This window comes from Tupaia chinensis, unplaced genomic scaffold (assembly GCF_000334495.1).
Source record: "Tupaia chinensis unplaced genomic scaffold, TupChi_1.0 Scaffold000667_1, whole genome shotgun sequence".
NCBI classification, from domain to species: domain Eukaryota; kingdom Metazoa; phylum Chordata; class Mammalia; order Scandentia; family Tupaiidae; genus Tupaia; species Tupaia belangeri.
The window spans coordinates 1,096,819-1,110,087 of record NW_006160189.1 but is presented as its reverse complement, the minus strand read 5'-3'; the positions used below and the strand labels follow the sequence as shown (position 1 = coordinate 1,110,087).

Genomic DNA, 13,269 nt, shown 5'->3' with positions numbered 1-13,269 from the left:
GGTGTGATCTGGCGAAATGTACAAATCACATAATTAAAGTCCTACATAGTTTATTATCAAATTAGAAAATAAAATAAGCAAAGCTGACATCGTTTTCCTTATAACAAGTAGGGCAATTTCTGTGAATCCTCACATCTGGTTATCAGTAGTTTAAAGGAACTGTCCATCTGCTTGAGGTCAGTAATGTAATTAAACACATTAGCATTCTCTCTTTTATTTGGGGGTACTCTTCATGAGAAAACATGATTCTGGAAGCTGCAGAATGCCAGGAACTTCGGATCAGTTAATCAGCAGAAATACATTTTGAATTTTAATTCCTATGTGAACACTATGATTAAGTGACTTCCTTAAGTAGAAATTATGATAAACATGCCTTCATGTCTTCTTGAAAGGGAAAACTGGCTTACTCACTCAACTCCACAGCCTCCACAAGTGTTAAAGCAGACTGCATTTGTTAAAACTAAAACTTTCAGTTACTAGTTAAAAAATAGCTCTGTGATGAATGTCGTTGAGGGTATTGAACAACACATTTCAAGTTCTGACTTATTTAAAATGAAAAGAAACATAATTTAAAAATTTAAAAATCTGTGATTGTTCTGTGTTGGTTATCAAATCAGATAGAATTTCAAATGCCTTATTATATGCTAATAGAGTAATGTTAAGTAGAAAATATACCATTTCTAAAAATATGTCATCATGTAAGATTAGTGTCTTATATAATAATGCATAAAGGTAAATCAGATTTTTAAAATTTACAGATTAAATTTTAAATCCTCATTATCTGTTAAGAAATGACTAAATTTTTATTTTATATTTTTAAGATGTTGTTTGGACTCGCATCATAAATATCTATGGTTAAAAATTTGGACATAAAAACCTTCATAATTCTTTGATAGTATCAACATCTTAAAAATGTGCCATGTATTAGGCATTAGGTAACTTTAAGTTTAGTGTTTATTTGAAAAGGAAATCTGACTTACTATGGAAAAATTCTAATCTTCCTCAATATGATTGTTAATGCAGTAACCACATAATTTGTTTCTGGGAAGATACGATTCCCCCAAATATTTAGTACATTATATTCAGTTGGATATTAGTGATCGTCATATGAAATTTAAAATGGCAAATATTGAATAGAGACCAACCTACTTGCAGTAAAAGTTTACATACTCTAGATTGAATTCTGCTCTTCTGAGGTGCTGTTTACAGCACACTAAAGTAAGTTCAATTTTACCGAACAACTATGTGCTATTTGAACTCACACATTTCAGTACAGTTTTCTAAGGTATTAGTATTGCCTCTCATTGAAGCCCTAAACTTTCAGCACCTTTTTTCTTTTTCTTTTGGCCATTATGCTAAGGATATATAATTTCTGCTGATTTAGGTATGTTGTGCCAGGGCAGTAAGTATGCAATTAGCTTTAGTTTAAGTGATAGCAGCATGCTATAAATAAGATTCTTAATTGTGTTTGCAAGATTAAAATTTAGCCTCATTGTTTGTTCCCTTTATTTCTTTGGTGGCATTGTGGTATATTCACATTGCTACCTCTAAATGAATGTCAACTTGTTTTACCTCGACTGCAACCGATCGATACTTCATTAGGCTGAATTGTCTTGTGCCCATGCAACCTTGAAGCTGTGGCTTAATTACCACCGGTATTATGCAGTGGCTCAGAGAGCTGTGCTCAGCTGTGTCAGTTTTGGAAAAGAAAAACTTTAAAAGCCATGACATTACCTATGTCCAGGAAAAATGGCCACTTTTTTTTTTTAATAGTAATGTTTAATAAATTAAGCAGTAATGATTTCTTACCAAATTCATTGAAATACACAAATAGAAAAAAAAGTTCACTTTTGAAATTCTTTCCATTTCACAAAGCTCCCTGAACAAAAATATAATTTCCCTGATCAAGTCATTGTGCAGTACAGATAATTTTAAATTAATGGCAAAATTGCATTCATAAGAAAGAGAAGAGAGGCAAAAGTGCAGTCAAATGGCAATCATGACAAATGACATCTCTTGTCCAAGAGTCATTTTTCCTCACTAGACTGATTTGTCATCCTCACTTTTGACATTTTTCATCCTGCTATGAAATCACACTGACAGAATAAGATATTTCTAGACTTAACAGCAGGCCACAGAAGATGGTTTCGTGCCTCCATTTATTTTTTGGTTGGTTGTTTCAATTTTGATTTTCAAGCTGCTCAAATCTGGACATACAAAACTTAGTCCTAAGAAAATATTATTATTTAAACAACTCTATGGAAGAAGACAATTTTAAAATAAGATGTGAAATGATACATAATATGCTTAATTGACAATAAATCTCTCTACTGCTCACATTTTAAATGTACCCAAGTTGTGTTTGGCATATCATTTAATGAATCATTTAACAGTATAGGAGTTTATGCCAAGGTCTTAGAATTGGAACCATCCCACGGAAAAATAATCAAAACAAGGAGATTGTTCATCACCTCACAGAGCCACAAAATTTAGATGGGAATTTGGCCTTAGAATTTGTATTCGTTTCCTAGGGCCGTCATAACAAAATACCACAAACTGCTGGCTTAAAACAGAAATGTATTGTCTCACAGTTCGGAGGTTAGAAGTCTGAAATCAAGGTGTCAGCAGGACTTTGCTCTGTAGAACCTGGAGAGGAATGTTTTCTTGTCTCTTCTTAGTTGCTGGTGGGCTGCCAGCAGTCTTTGGCATTCCTTGGCTTGCAGTGCATGATTTCAATCTTTCCACAGCCTACAGACAAATTTAGGCTCAAGACAGCCTCCTGAGCTTGAGATTAAATGAGATTTCTTTATTCCTTCTTCCTTTGCTTCTTGCTTTCACTTTTTTTTCTTCCTCCTTTCTTTCTTCCTTCCTCTCTCCCTCCCCCTCCTTCCTTCCTTCCCTCCTTCCCTCCCTTTCTTGCTTTATTCCTGAAACAGTTATTGAAACACTACGATTTGGCAGGAAATTAAGCTAATATTTAGGGGCATTAAAAAGTTTCTCTTAATTACATCACAGTTTAGTTACAGGTGGCAAGAGGGAACAAACAACCATGTAATCTGAAAATATTCTTTAAACCATGCTTATTTGTGTGTGCCCATAGACATCATTTGAGAATCTTGCTAAAATAAAAACTCAGAGATAGTAAGTCTGTATTGTGGCCCAGGATTCCACACGCGAAACAAATGTCCGAGTAACGATATCAACACTCTTTTGTGGAGAACACTTCAGAAACACATTTTTGAAAGGCACAAATGGAGGAGAAAGGATTAACTCTAGCTAAAGAACTGGAACATTCTTGAAGAATATAGTTACATGTGATCTTTATCCATAGTAAAGAACCAGAAGCATGTTGTCACATAGAGAACAGGGTCAAGAGCATTGCAAAATATAAAGAAATGTTCTAGGAATGGAATTACAGTGTGGCGGAAGCGAAGACTAGACTGGAATTGCAGTGTGGGAGAAGTGAGGCATTTGCAGTGAGCGGAAGACAATGATTTATTGATATGTAACTGTGTCTTTGCAAGGTCTGTTCAGGAGAGTAAACTTAACCCTATTCAATGGAGAACCAGACCCATGTGATAGAGTGGACTTATGCTAAGAAAGATCTAATAATCAGAAACACAGAATCCATTTAGCAAATATTCAAGTGCTAGCTAGGTGCTAAGTAGTATCTATTCTTCATGAAGCACTAATGAAGATGACAAGCATTTTTTTCTGCTTGGTCTTGTGTTCTAGTGGAAAGTTACAGTCTTTTAGACTGATGCAAATCATCGCTGAAGGAGGAGAGGCATCAACGAAAACCATGAATTCAAAATGCTGTTGAGATCAGACTAATGTCTTGAGAAAATACTGTTACTGTAGAGTCTTAATAAATAGTATTGTAAATAGCAGGTTTGGAACTTCAGGTTAAAAACAGTAATTTTAAACACATGTTACTTTCCGCTTCCATTTAAGCTCCCTCCCTGATGTGAAAATAGTATAATTAAAAAATAAATAAATAAATGTGAAGTGGGCATGGGGGAAATGGATGATTGCAAAAACCCAACAAGAGAAGGACAAAGGGTGAGGATTTAGAAGATAACAGCAGAAAGACAGGAACCTGCCCAGCAGAGGGGTGGGTGGCAACTACCTCAGCAGACGAGCATGTAGAAGTCTAAGTGTGCGGTAAGTTGAGGAGGTAGAAGGGTACCAAGAGCCAGGTATGTTACCCTGTACCACCCCAGGAAGACTCAGGATTTAAAACATGCATTTCTGAAGGCATTTCTGAAGCATGCATTTCTGAAGGTTTTGTTGACTAAGCCAGGAACAAGTAAGACTCCTCCTTACCCAATTAAGCCAGGGGAAAGGTAGGCTTCTAATATGGTAGAAGAGGCAGTTATCTGGAAAAGACCAACAGGACCTAGACTCATGGATGCCAGACACAACTAAGGCATGAACATGAGGAAGTTAAATGAAAACCTGCATTGGGAATGGTGAGACACCTTCCCTCATCACATATAGCTCTGTTCTCCCATTCAACTGAGTGGCAGCCAGACCAATGAGAATAGGTCATTTTTCTTTAGAAAATTGATGAGATCAAAGAAAAAGCAATTTGCAAACACATATATAGACTATTCGATAGAGAAGATCTCCAAAAAAATCCCTAAAAAGAAAGGGGGAAAGAAAAAAGAACGGATTTGGAAATGTTTAGTTCATTTCTTGTTTCTTTTTTTTTTTTTTAATATAATGATGGTTAATTAAGGATTGAAAAAATCTTATAAAATGAAAGTGAGAAACTGAAATTTAAAAAGAGACAAGGAACTGTAGACAAAGAGTACAAGTTAAGGTGGAATAAAATGAAAGCAAAATAATCCACTACTCCAACAACAAACCTTGTCTTCAGAGATTTACAAGAAAAAAATGAATTACATAAAAGTTCTATCAGAAACTATGAAATAACAGAATACTAAGGAAAGAGGTTTTGGAAATGAAAGTTTTTATAGGAAAAGATTTTTCAGACAGTGGAAAGCTTGGAAGTTAAGGTTTTGCTATCTCCCAGAAAGTAGGACAAAATGGCAAAGTGATGGATAAATATTATAGGAAAAATAAGGAAAGTAAGGAGCCATTAAAGGAATGCCACAAAGAGCAAACGGAGGAATCAGAAAAAAGGAAGATCATCGGAAATAACTTTCCAAAAATGTTTCAGATAGACATGTATTTATAGATTGAAGAGACTGACTAAATGTGCAGGACAGTACAAGAAAAAAGAGACACACAAAGGCAATTTTTTTATAATTTCAAAACAATAGAGGCCAATACAAAGCATGAAAGCTTCTAGGAAGTCAATAAACAACCAAACATATAAATGAAGCCAAGAATCTGCTTGTATTAACTTTTTTATAGTATTACTAGACTGTAGAAAAAAAAATGTATCCTAAATTCTGAGAGAAAATTATTTCTATCTCAGAATTCCATTCTATTAGGTCATTCGTAAAGTCTGGATGTATTTTTCTGTTTTTTTTTTTTTTTTCTTTTTTTAATGCAAAAATGCTTCATGACTTTCCCTATGACCCAATAGATAAGCTGTGGTCCAAGAGTAAGTTAAAATAAAGACAACTTTACAGAGGTAACATATTAACACCCCACCCTACTTTTGCTTTATTTCTTAGGCAGCTCTTAACAAAACAAGATGATAAGTAAAAGCTGAGGACTGCATAGGATGTCAAAACTAGGGAGTCCGGGGACCAGCAGTTGGCATAATGGCTATGTCTCTGGACTCCCATGTGGTCAACTGTGGTTTGAGTCCCAGACCCTGTGGCTTAAACTCATGCTGTGCATGTGTTCACGTGAGCCCAAGATGCCGAGAGGAGCATGGAGGAGAAGGGATTGTGGCATGGCTATCACCCCCAGGAGGGTGATTTCTTGCTTTCTGCTCTCTGTCTCTCTCTGTCTTTCTGGTAAGCACAACTGCCCTATGGCAAAAACCTCAAAAAAAAAAAAAAAAAAAAAGAACACTGGAGGGAGACAGGGGGATACCTGGGATAATGCAGAAAGAAAGTTTAAAGCTGATGATAACACATATTGTATCCTCAGCTGGATTGGTGTGAGGCAACCTAAGTGATGTATAGTGATTAAATGTATAAAATAAATTCAAATTAAAAAATAATGACAGCTGCCCTGAAGACCTACAAGCAAATATTTCTGACAGGAACTCAAAAAATGTAGGACGCGAGAATGAGGTTTCCACACACACACAAAAAAAAAACCCCAGATAAATCCATCTATACACATCAACAAGAAATACATATGCTTCTGGTGAAGTTTGTAGATGGATTAGTCACAGGTTCTTAAGATATTAAGCAAATGAAAAGATGGAGCAATCAATTCTAAGGAAAACAGAAAGTATTATGAAAAGCTAAATATAACCACCATATACTATATCTGTTTATGTTAACATATATTATTATAATAATGTAAACGTGATGATCAATTATTTTTATAGGTCTTTGTCATAGGGTGCACGCACTCACCAGAGAGACACAGAGAGAAAAAGTGGAAAATCACCACCCAGAGGGGATGGCCATGCTGCAATCCCTTTTCCTGCATTTTCATCTTAGGTTTTGGGGCATGCACACACATGCACCCGTTGTGATTTTTCAAGCTATCTAGTCTAGGACTTAAACTATGATTAGTCATGTGAGAGTTCAGCACCTTAACTACCATGACACCTGCTTGCCCCACATGATGATTAATTTGAACTACAACTATAAGGACAGGAATTAAAAGGGATTGGGAAATATAAGACAGTTAACTCATTCTGTTCAATTTTAAAAGGTCAAATGATACCTTCTAAGATAAAAAAAAAGGTAATAATTTTGATTGCGGAAACATGAAATGAATATACCAAAAAGAACAGATGAGAGTTGAAAGTGATTGGTGTTGAAAGTGATAAAGGCAGAGAAGGGGAGTATTACTTTGCTCCACAAGCCATTTGAAATGTAAACTTATATTTGTTTGCTACCTTAAAAATTGTAGTAAAAGTTTAAAACACCTTACATGTAAACTTTAATATAATAAAGAGGGATATATACCAGAACCTTTCCAGCAGGATAGGAGGAAAGACTTCACCCCTAGGATTAGGTGGGCAGGAGTGCCTGCCTCTAGGAGAAGTGGCATTTAAATGGACTTGAAGTTGGAGACGGAACCAGATCTGTCTAAAGAAATACCTTAAAGTCAGTGCTTCTGGTAATTCAGAGACTATACTAGAAAGAATGGATTTTAGGTAGTGAAAATAAATGTCCACAGTGAGGGAAAAGATACAGCAGTCTTAAATGAGGTCACAAATGGGAGGGGGGAGGAGTGTGGCAGAAAATGTGGGACATTGCTGCTCATACTAAGGAATTTTATCTGAAAATCAAAGGAAGCCATCCAAAGATTCAGAACTAGGGGCATAGAGATGATAAACCAGCTTCTTATTAAAAAAGGTAAATTATGTAAGCAGGAGAAAACCGTTTGTGTTTTAGGAGAGAAGAGATGGTGTCTAGAGCAGGTGGATGCTAATGGACTAGTAGAAGAGCAGTCAGATTCCAGCTCTCAATTGGATGTTGGGATTTCACTCTCTTTTATAAAGTTTATTGTTTCTTTCCATGGGTGGTGGTGGGGAGATGGACAAGGATGAGAGAGACAGGGAGATGGAGAGAGAGAGAGAGAGAGAGAGAGGGAGAGATAGTCGCTATCAGCAGGATTCTCACACTGCAATCCGCCCCCAGCTTTAGCCAGTCCTAGATCATGAAACATGCGCTCAGTGTGTTCAGGGAGGTCTCCAGAGGCAAACACAGAACCTTCCTCTGTCGGTGGGTCTTGCAGAGTATTGCTGTTACTGCTGGCCACTGCCCTGCCCTCTTAGAGGCTAAGATTTCTGATGGAGGTATGAAGGAGCTGCAGATGAAAAATCAGGGAGGGCTAAAACTGAAGGAAAGGTAGGAACAGTAAGGATGTCCAGATTCAGAAGACTATTTGCAAAAGAAATGTACAGGACCTAGTGACTAATTTCATATAGAGAATGGAAGGGAAAATATCGAAGACTCAGGTATTTGAAGATTTGAATTTCAACAGAGTGATGCTATTGCCCCTCTTGAAATATTAGAAACTGGGAAAACATATTTTTAATAAAATGTCGATTATTTCACTAAGGCATATTTTGATTTCAATAAGTGCTGAAACCTCACAGTAATTTTTGGAATCATTCTACAGCTTTCAAATGAGATGTCAGAAATTTTCCTGAACTTTGGGATTCTTAAATCAGATTGGAGTGCCCAATTTGTTAAAATATGGTTTAGAAGTAGGACTGTTATTCTCTTAGTCCCATAGGCTCATAAATGGAAATCACCCTGGTCAAACATCTTTTCTTAATTCACATAATCCATGTGAATACTCTGTTCTAGTAATTTATTTTCAAACCTCAAACTTTTCATATTGTCTTCATCTTTGATTTAGCTTTTCATCTCATTTGTCCCAACATAGTGCAAAATTCTGTGGTCGTTATATTCTGTTTTCTTTTTCCTCTTCAGTTTGGACGGTCTGTGGTAGACAACTTCACTAGGAATCAGTTACTGTCTCATCATAGTATCTTGATATGTAAGGCTACAGTTGTCTATGAAATTCTTGACTGTCAGTGTTAAGTAGAGGGTTTTTCTTTGTAGCCATGAAAAGTGTTCTTTTCTTTTTTAAGAATTGTTTAACTTTATTTGTTTATAATTTTATTTTATTTATTCATTCATTTATTTTAATTTGATCACACACACACACACACACACACACACACACACACACAGAAGGAAAGTGAGAAAGCAAGCTACCAGATCCAGGACTTCAACCATGGTCAGCCATGTGGAAGTGTCCAGTACCTTAACCACCATGCCACCTGCTGGTCCCCAAAAGTGTCCTTGAAAATTGCTCCGTGTGTTTTAATTTGTCCACTCCTGGTTTCAGTTACATTTATTGGAAACTCTTCTCAGGGCCAGCAAGTAAGCAGGGTCCTGTGTCTGTTAGGTACCCTTGCTCTAATGCAGTTTGTCTCTCTTTTTAAAAAAGTTTATTCATCTTTTCCATAAACAAGAAAGAGAAAGAGATATAGCACCACCACCACCACCACCATCACCACCACCAAAAAAAAAAAAAAAAAAAAGATCCTAACCCTGCAAGCCATCCTGCAGCTTCAGCCAGCCCTGAATTACTGGCTCACACGTCCCTGGGAGGTCTCTCTGCAAACTCAGCCTTTCACAGGGGGTCAAATTTGCAGGCTGTTGGTGTTTCACATCTGCTCCACCATCTGGCCCCACCATCCAGCCCCACTTACGTAATCCGACTTAAAGTGAAAGGTTAGAGACTTTTCGTTTTCAAATTTTGTTTCTCTTAAGTGAACAATTTCCTTTTCTGAAACAGGTTCACTTTGTTTTCAATGAATTGGTTAACACTCTCAGAGACAGGTAAACATTAAAAGTAAAATGTAGGTCTTCTGAAAAATCGAACGCTTAACTGACCGAAGTCCCCACTGTTTTACTCGCTTGCTTACTTACGGCATCACTTCTTTATTGTGTACTTACACTGCCACAGACAGAGTTAGCGTCTTACGATAGGACACTGTGTGACTTCTGCTTTGGGACATTATTTCCCTTTAATTCTTAATACCTTTTTTACATTTGAGTATTTAGGATTTGGGTAAAAACTTATTTAATTGATTTGCCTTTTAGATTATGTTTTCAAGTTTCTTTTCATGTTTCTGAGATGTTATAGCATCCAGTAAGGATATGATTTTGCCGTATGTCCAATGGTTTCATTAATACAGACTTTATACATATCCTGGAACTCTCTTAGATGATAAATTCTCAAGAGGAACCAGCAGAGGGCGTAATGGCTATGTTGCTGGACTCCCACGTAGTCACGGTTCAAGGCCTATACTCGGTGGCTTAAACTCACACTGGACGCATGTGCGTGCATACCCAAGATCCTGAGAGGAGAATGGAAGAAAAGGGATTGCGCCATGGCCATCCCCCTGGGGAGTAATTTCTCACTTTCTGTCTCTCTGTCTCTGTCTTTCTGGTGAGCACATACACCCTACAGCAAAAACCTCTCAAAAAAAAAATTCTGAAGGAAAAGTTTATGTCCATTAACCCTTTAAAATTCCTAGAATGGTCTGTGATTATGGATTTATTATTTGCATACTGATGTTATTTTATTTTTCTTTATCCTTCATAGCACTATTTTAACATTCAACTCATTTGTGCTTGCCAAGTTTGCTCTTGGCTTTAGAAAAATTATTCAGACAATGAATTTCTACTTCTCACAGACAATTTCTTTCCTACATTGAAATATGAAAAATCACATGGGTGTTCAATGAACATCTGAAGTTTATTATTCTATTATTCTACAAAGTAAAGGAACTTCATGCTGTGATCTCAGATAGGGTTCAGTTGTTTGTAGCTTCTGCAGACAATAAGCCTTGGGGCCAGCAAGTAGTGTGGTGGTTGGGGTGCTGGACGCCCACATGGCTGAGCGCGGTTCTAGTCTTGGACCTGGCACTTTCTCTTTCTCTCTGTTTCTTACTGGTCAAATTAAAAATAATAGTAATTAATATTATTACTAAGTAATATTAAAAATAGAAATATGCCTTCAATGTAGAAATTTGTACCTATGAATCACACTTATGTATAAAAATGCTTTAAATTCATTTTTAGCTTTTAAATTCTATAAATGTAATGTGGCTCTTTATAGACACTTATATTTTAGAGTTTATATTTACAGTAAAATTTGATTCATCATATATACAAAATATTTTTTAAAGTTTACTTATTTAATGAGAGAAAGGAGGGAGAGAGGAAAAGAGAGAGAGAGAGAGAGAGAGAGAGAGAACCTCAGCAAGGTCTCACCCCACAGTGATCCCAGCTGTCTACCAGCCAGTCAAAATCATGGGCACACCTGGCAGGTTCAGGTCAAAGAGGGACCCAAGCCCTGGGCCTTCCCGGGTGGCTCCAGTTCTATGTGGCAGTGTTCTACTGCCTCTGCCACAATGGTCGGGACCACATACACACACTATTTTGATCCTTATTTTAAGCAGCTTTTTATAAACCAGATTAGAGAAATTCATTTGCTACATAGTTTCATTAGTTCTTATTTTCTCGAAAACATGTCCAAAAATTTTAATAATTAGAAAAAAAAATTTAGCCAAATTAAAAAAAATTTGTTTTGTAACGTTTAAGTCAAAACAATTACTTTATAATCAAAATGCGTTATGGCAATAATTTAATACTTGTAAAGATACTTTAACATATTAGCACTGAAATGTTCTGAAAGAGAAGTAGTCTTGCTTCCTGTGAACAGAATATTGTGGTGATTCCAAGTATCTGGAGAATATAACATGACACAGACCCTCTAAGCCCAGCATATCTTGACTCATTTTCACAAAAGAAAAGCAGTCAGGAGAAGATAGAATTGGCTTTTTGGGGGACCAGCATGACATAAGGGTTAAATCACTGGACATCGTCAAAATTGACTGTGGTTCAAGTCCTGGATCTGGTGACTTAAAATTCATACCAGGTATGTGTACATGTGTGGCCAAAATCCCAGGAGAAGAATGGAAGAGAAGAGATTGCAGTGTGGCCTTTCCTCCTGGGAGGTGATTTCTCACTTTTACTCTTTCTTTCTCTCTGGTGAGTACACACGTCCTATAGCAAAAATCTCTCTCTGGTGCTCTCAAAAAAAAAAAAAAAAAAGACAAAATTGACTTTTTCATTTTTCTTTCTAGTCACAATTTGCCCTGCTGTTAAGCTCATCTCTTTAAAATAATAGTTTCTATAACTTGTTTTAGTTTTTATATCATTTTAGCCTTCCAAACAGTATGGTTTTGTCCACTTACATTTGACTAAAGAATTTTGCTTGAGAAAAATCATTATTGGATTAGTTAGACACAAGTGATGTTAATTACTTGTATTTGAAAAAATATTTTGAATTACTCACAAAGCCCAATGTTATTTGCCTTTAAAAAAAGAAGAAGGGCCAGCAGCTAGTATGGAAGTTGAGTCAGCTAGAACCCACATAGCTGACTCCTCAATTTGAGACCTGGACAGGAGACTTGAGAATCATGCCAATACGTGTACATGGGAGCCCAAAATGCCAAGAGGAGAATGGAAAAAAAGGGATTGCAGTGTGACCAACCCCCTGGGGGATGATTTCTCACTCCCCATCCCCCTCTCTCCAGGGAGCACATGTACCCTATAGCAGAAACTAAAAACTAAAATAAAAAAAAAAAAGAATACAAAATGCAAGAGATGCTTTCATTAAAATTCAATTAAATTTTGTGTATTGATGGGAACAGGAAATAATATGAAGTCAAAAAAGATGCATGCTTGGTAGGACCTGGATAAACTTCAAGATTCATTTGGATTAGGAATGATATTTAGGTAGTAAAATATTTTACCATTATTAATACATTAGTTTTATTATTATCAAACTTTTTAAATATTATCAAACATTGAAGTCTAAATGACAACTGGTGTGTCTTTTTAAAATTTTGTTTCTTAATTTTATTTATTTATGTATTATGTAAATTTCAGGAGAGTGAGTACTCTCACCAGAAAGAGAGGAAGGGACAGGGAGAAGGCTCCCTAGAGAGCCTTGGTAATGCCTCAACCCCTTCTCCACTTCTCTAATGTCAAGATTTAAGGCATGCTCACACATGTGCCCAGCAGGTTTTTCAAATCACAGTAGTTGGGACGTGAGCTTCAGCCTCCCATAAACACCAGACTATCAGTCAGGATATTTATTTATTTATTTTTTAATGAGAGAAAGAGACAGGGACACTCCTGTCCCCTGACAGAAAGTCTTGCCATATCTGATCCTCCCTGAAGTTTTCCAGACATTCAGGATCACAGGCGTGCTCACGGGTATGCTCACGTGAATAACTGGAGTGCTTAGATGTACCCAGGATTCAAACCTCATCCTTCTCATTTGACTTCGGTGTTGGGCGAGATATCCTACCACCTATGTAACCACAACAGTGCCATGGTTTAGTAAATATTTCTTTACAACTTTACTGAGGTACATGTGATACATCAAAACAGTCACTTATTTTAAGTATACAGTGTTTAGTATATTCAGAGTTGTGCAAGAATGCACACATCTAATTTTAGATTTGTGTCACCCCTAAAGGAAGCTCCATACTCATTAGGGGTCATTCTCTATAGCCATACTTCTTAACCTCTCTATCGGTCTCATCATCTCTCTCTGACAAGT

General features: G+C 36.5%; 1 protein-coding gene across 1 annotated transcript in view; it reads right to left on the bottom strand.

The window, feature by feature from the left end:
* Nucleotides 1–13,269, bottom strand: part of LOC106736146 (60S ribosomal protein L9) — a 194,124-nt gene that overhangs the window by 95,516 nt on the left and 85,339 nt on the right. The window lies entirely within an intron of this gene.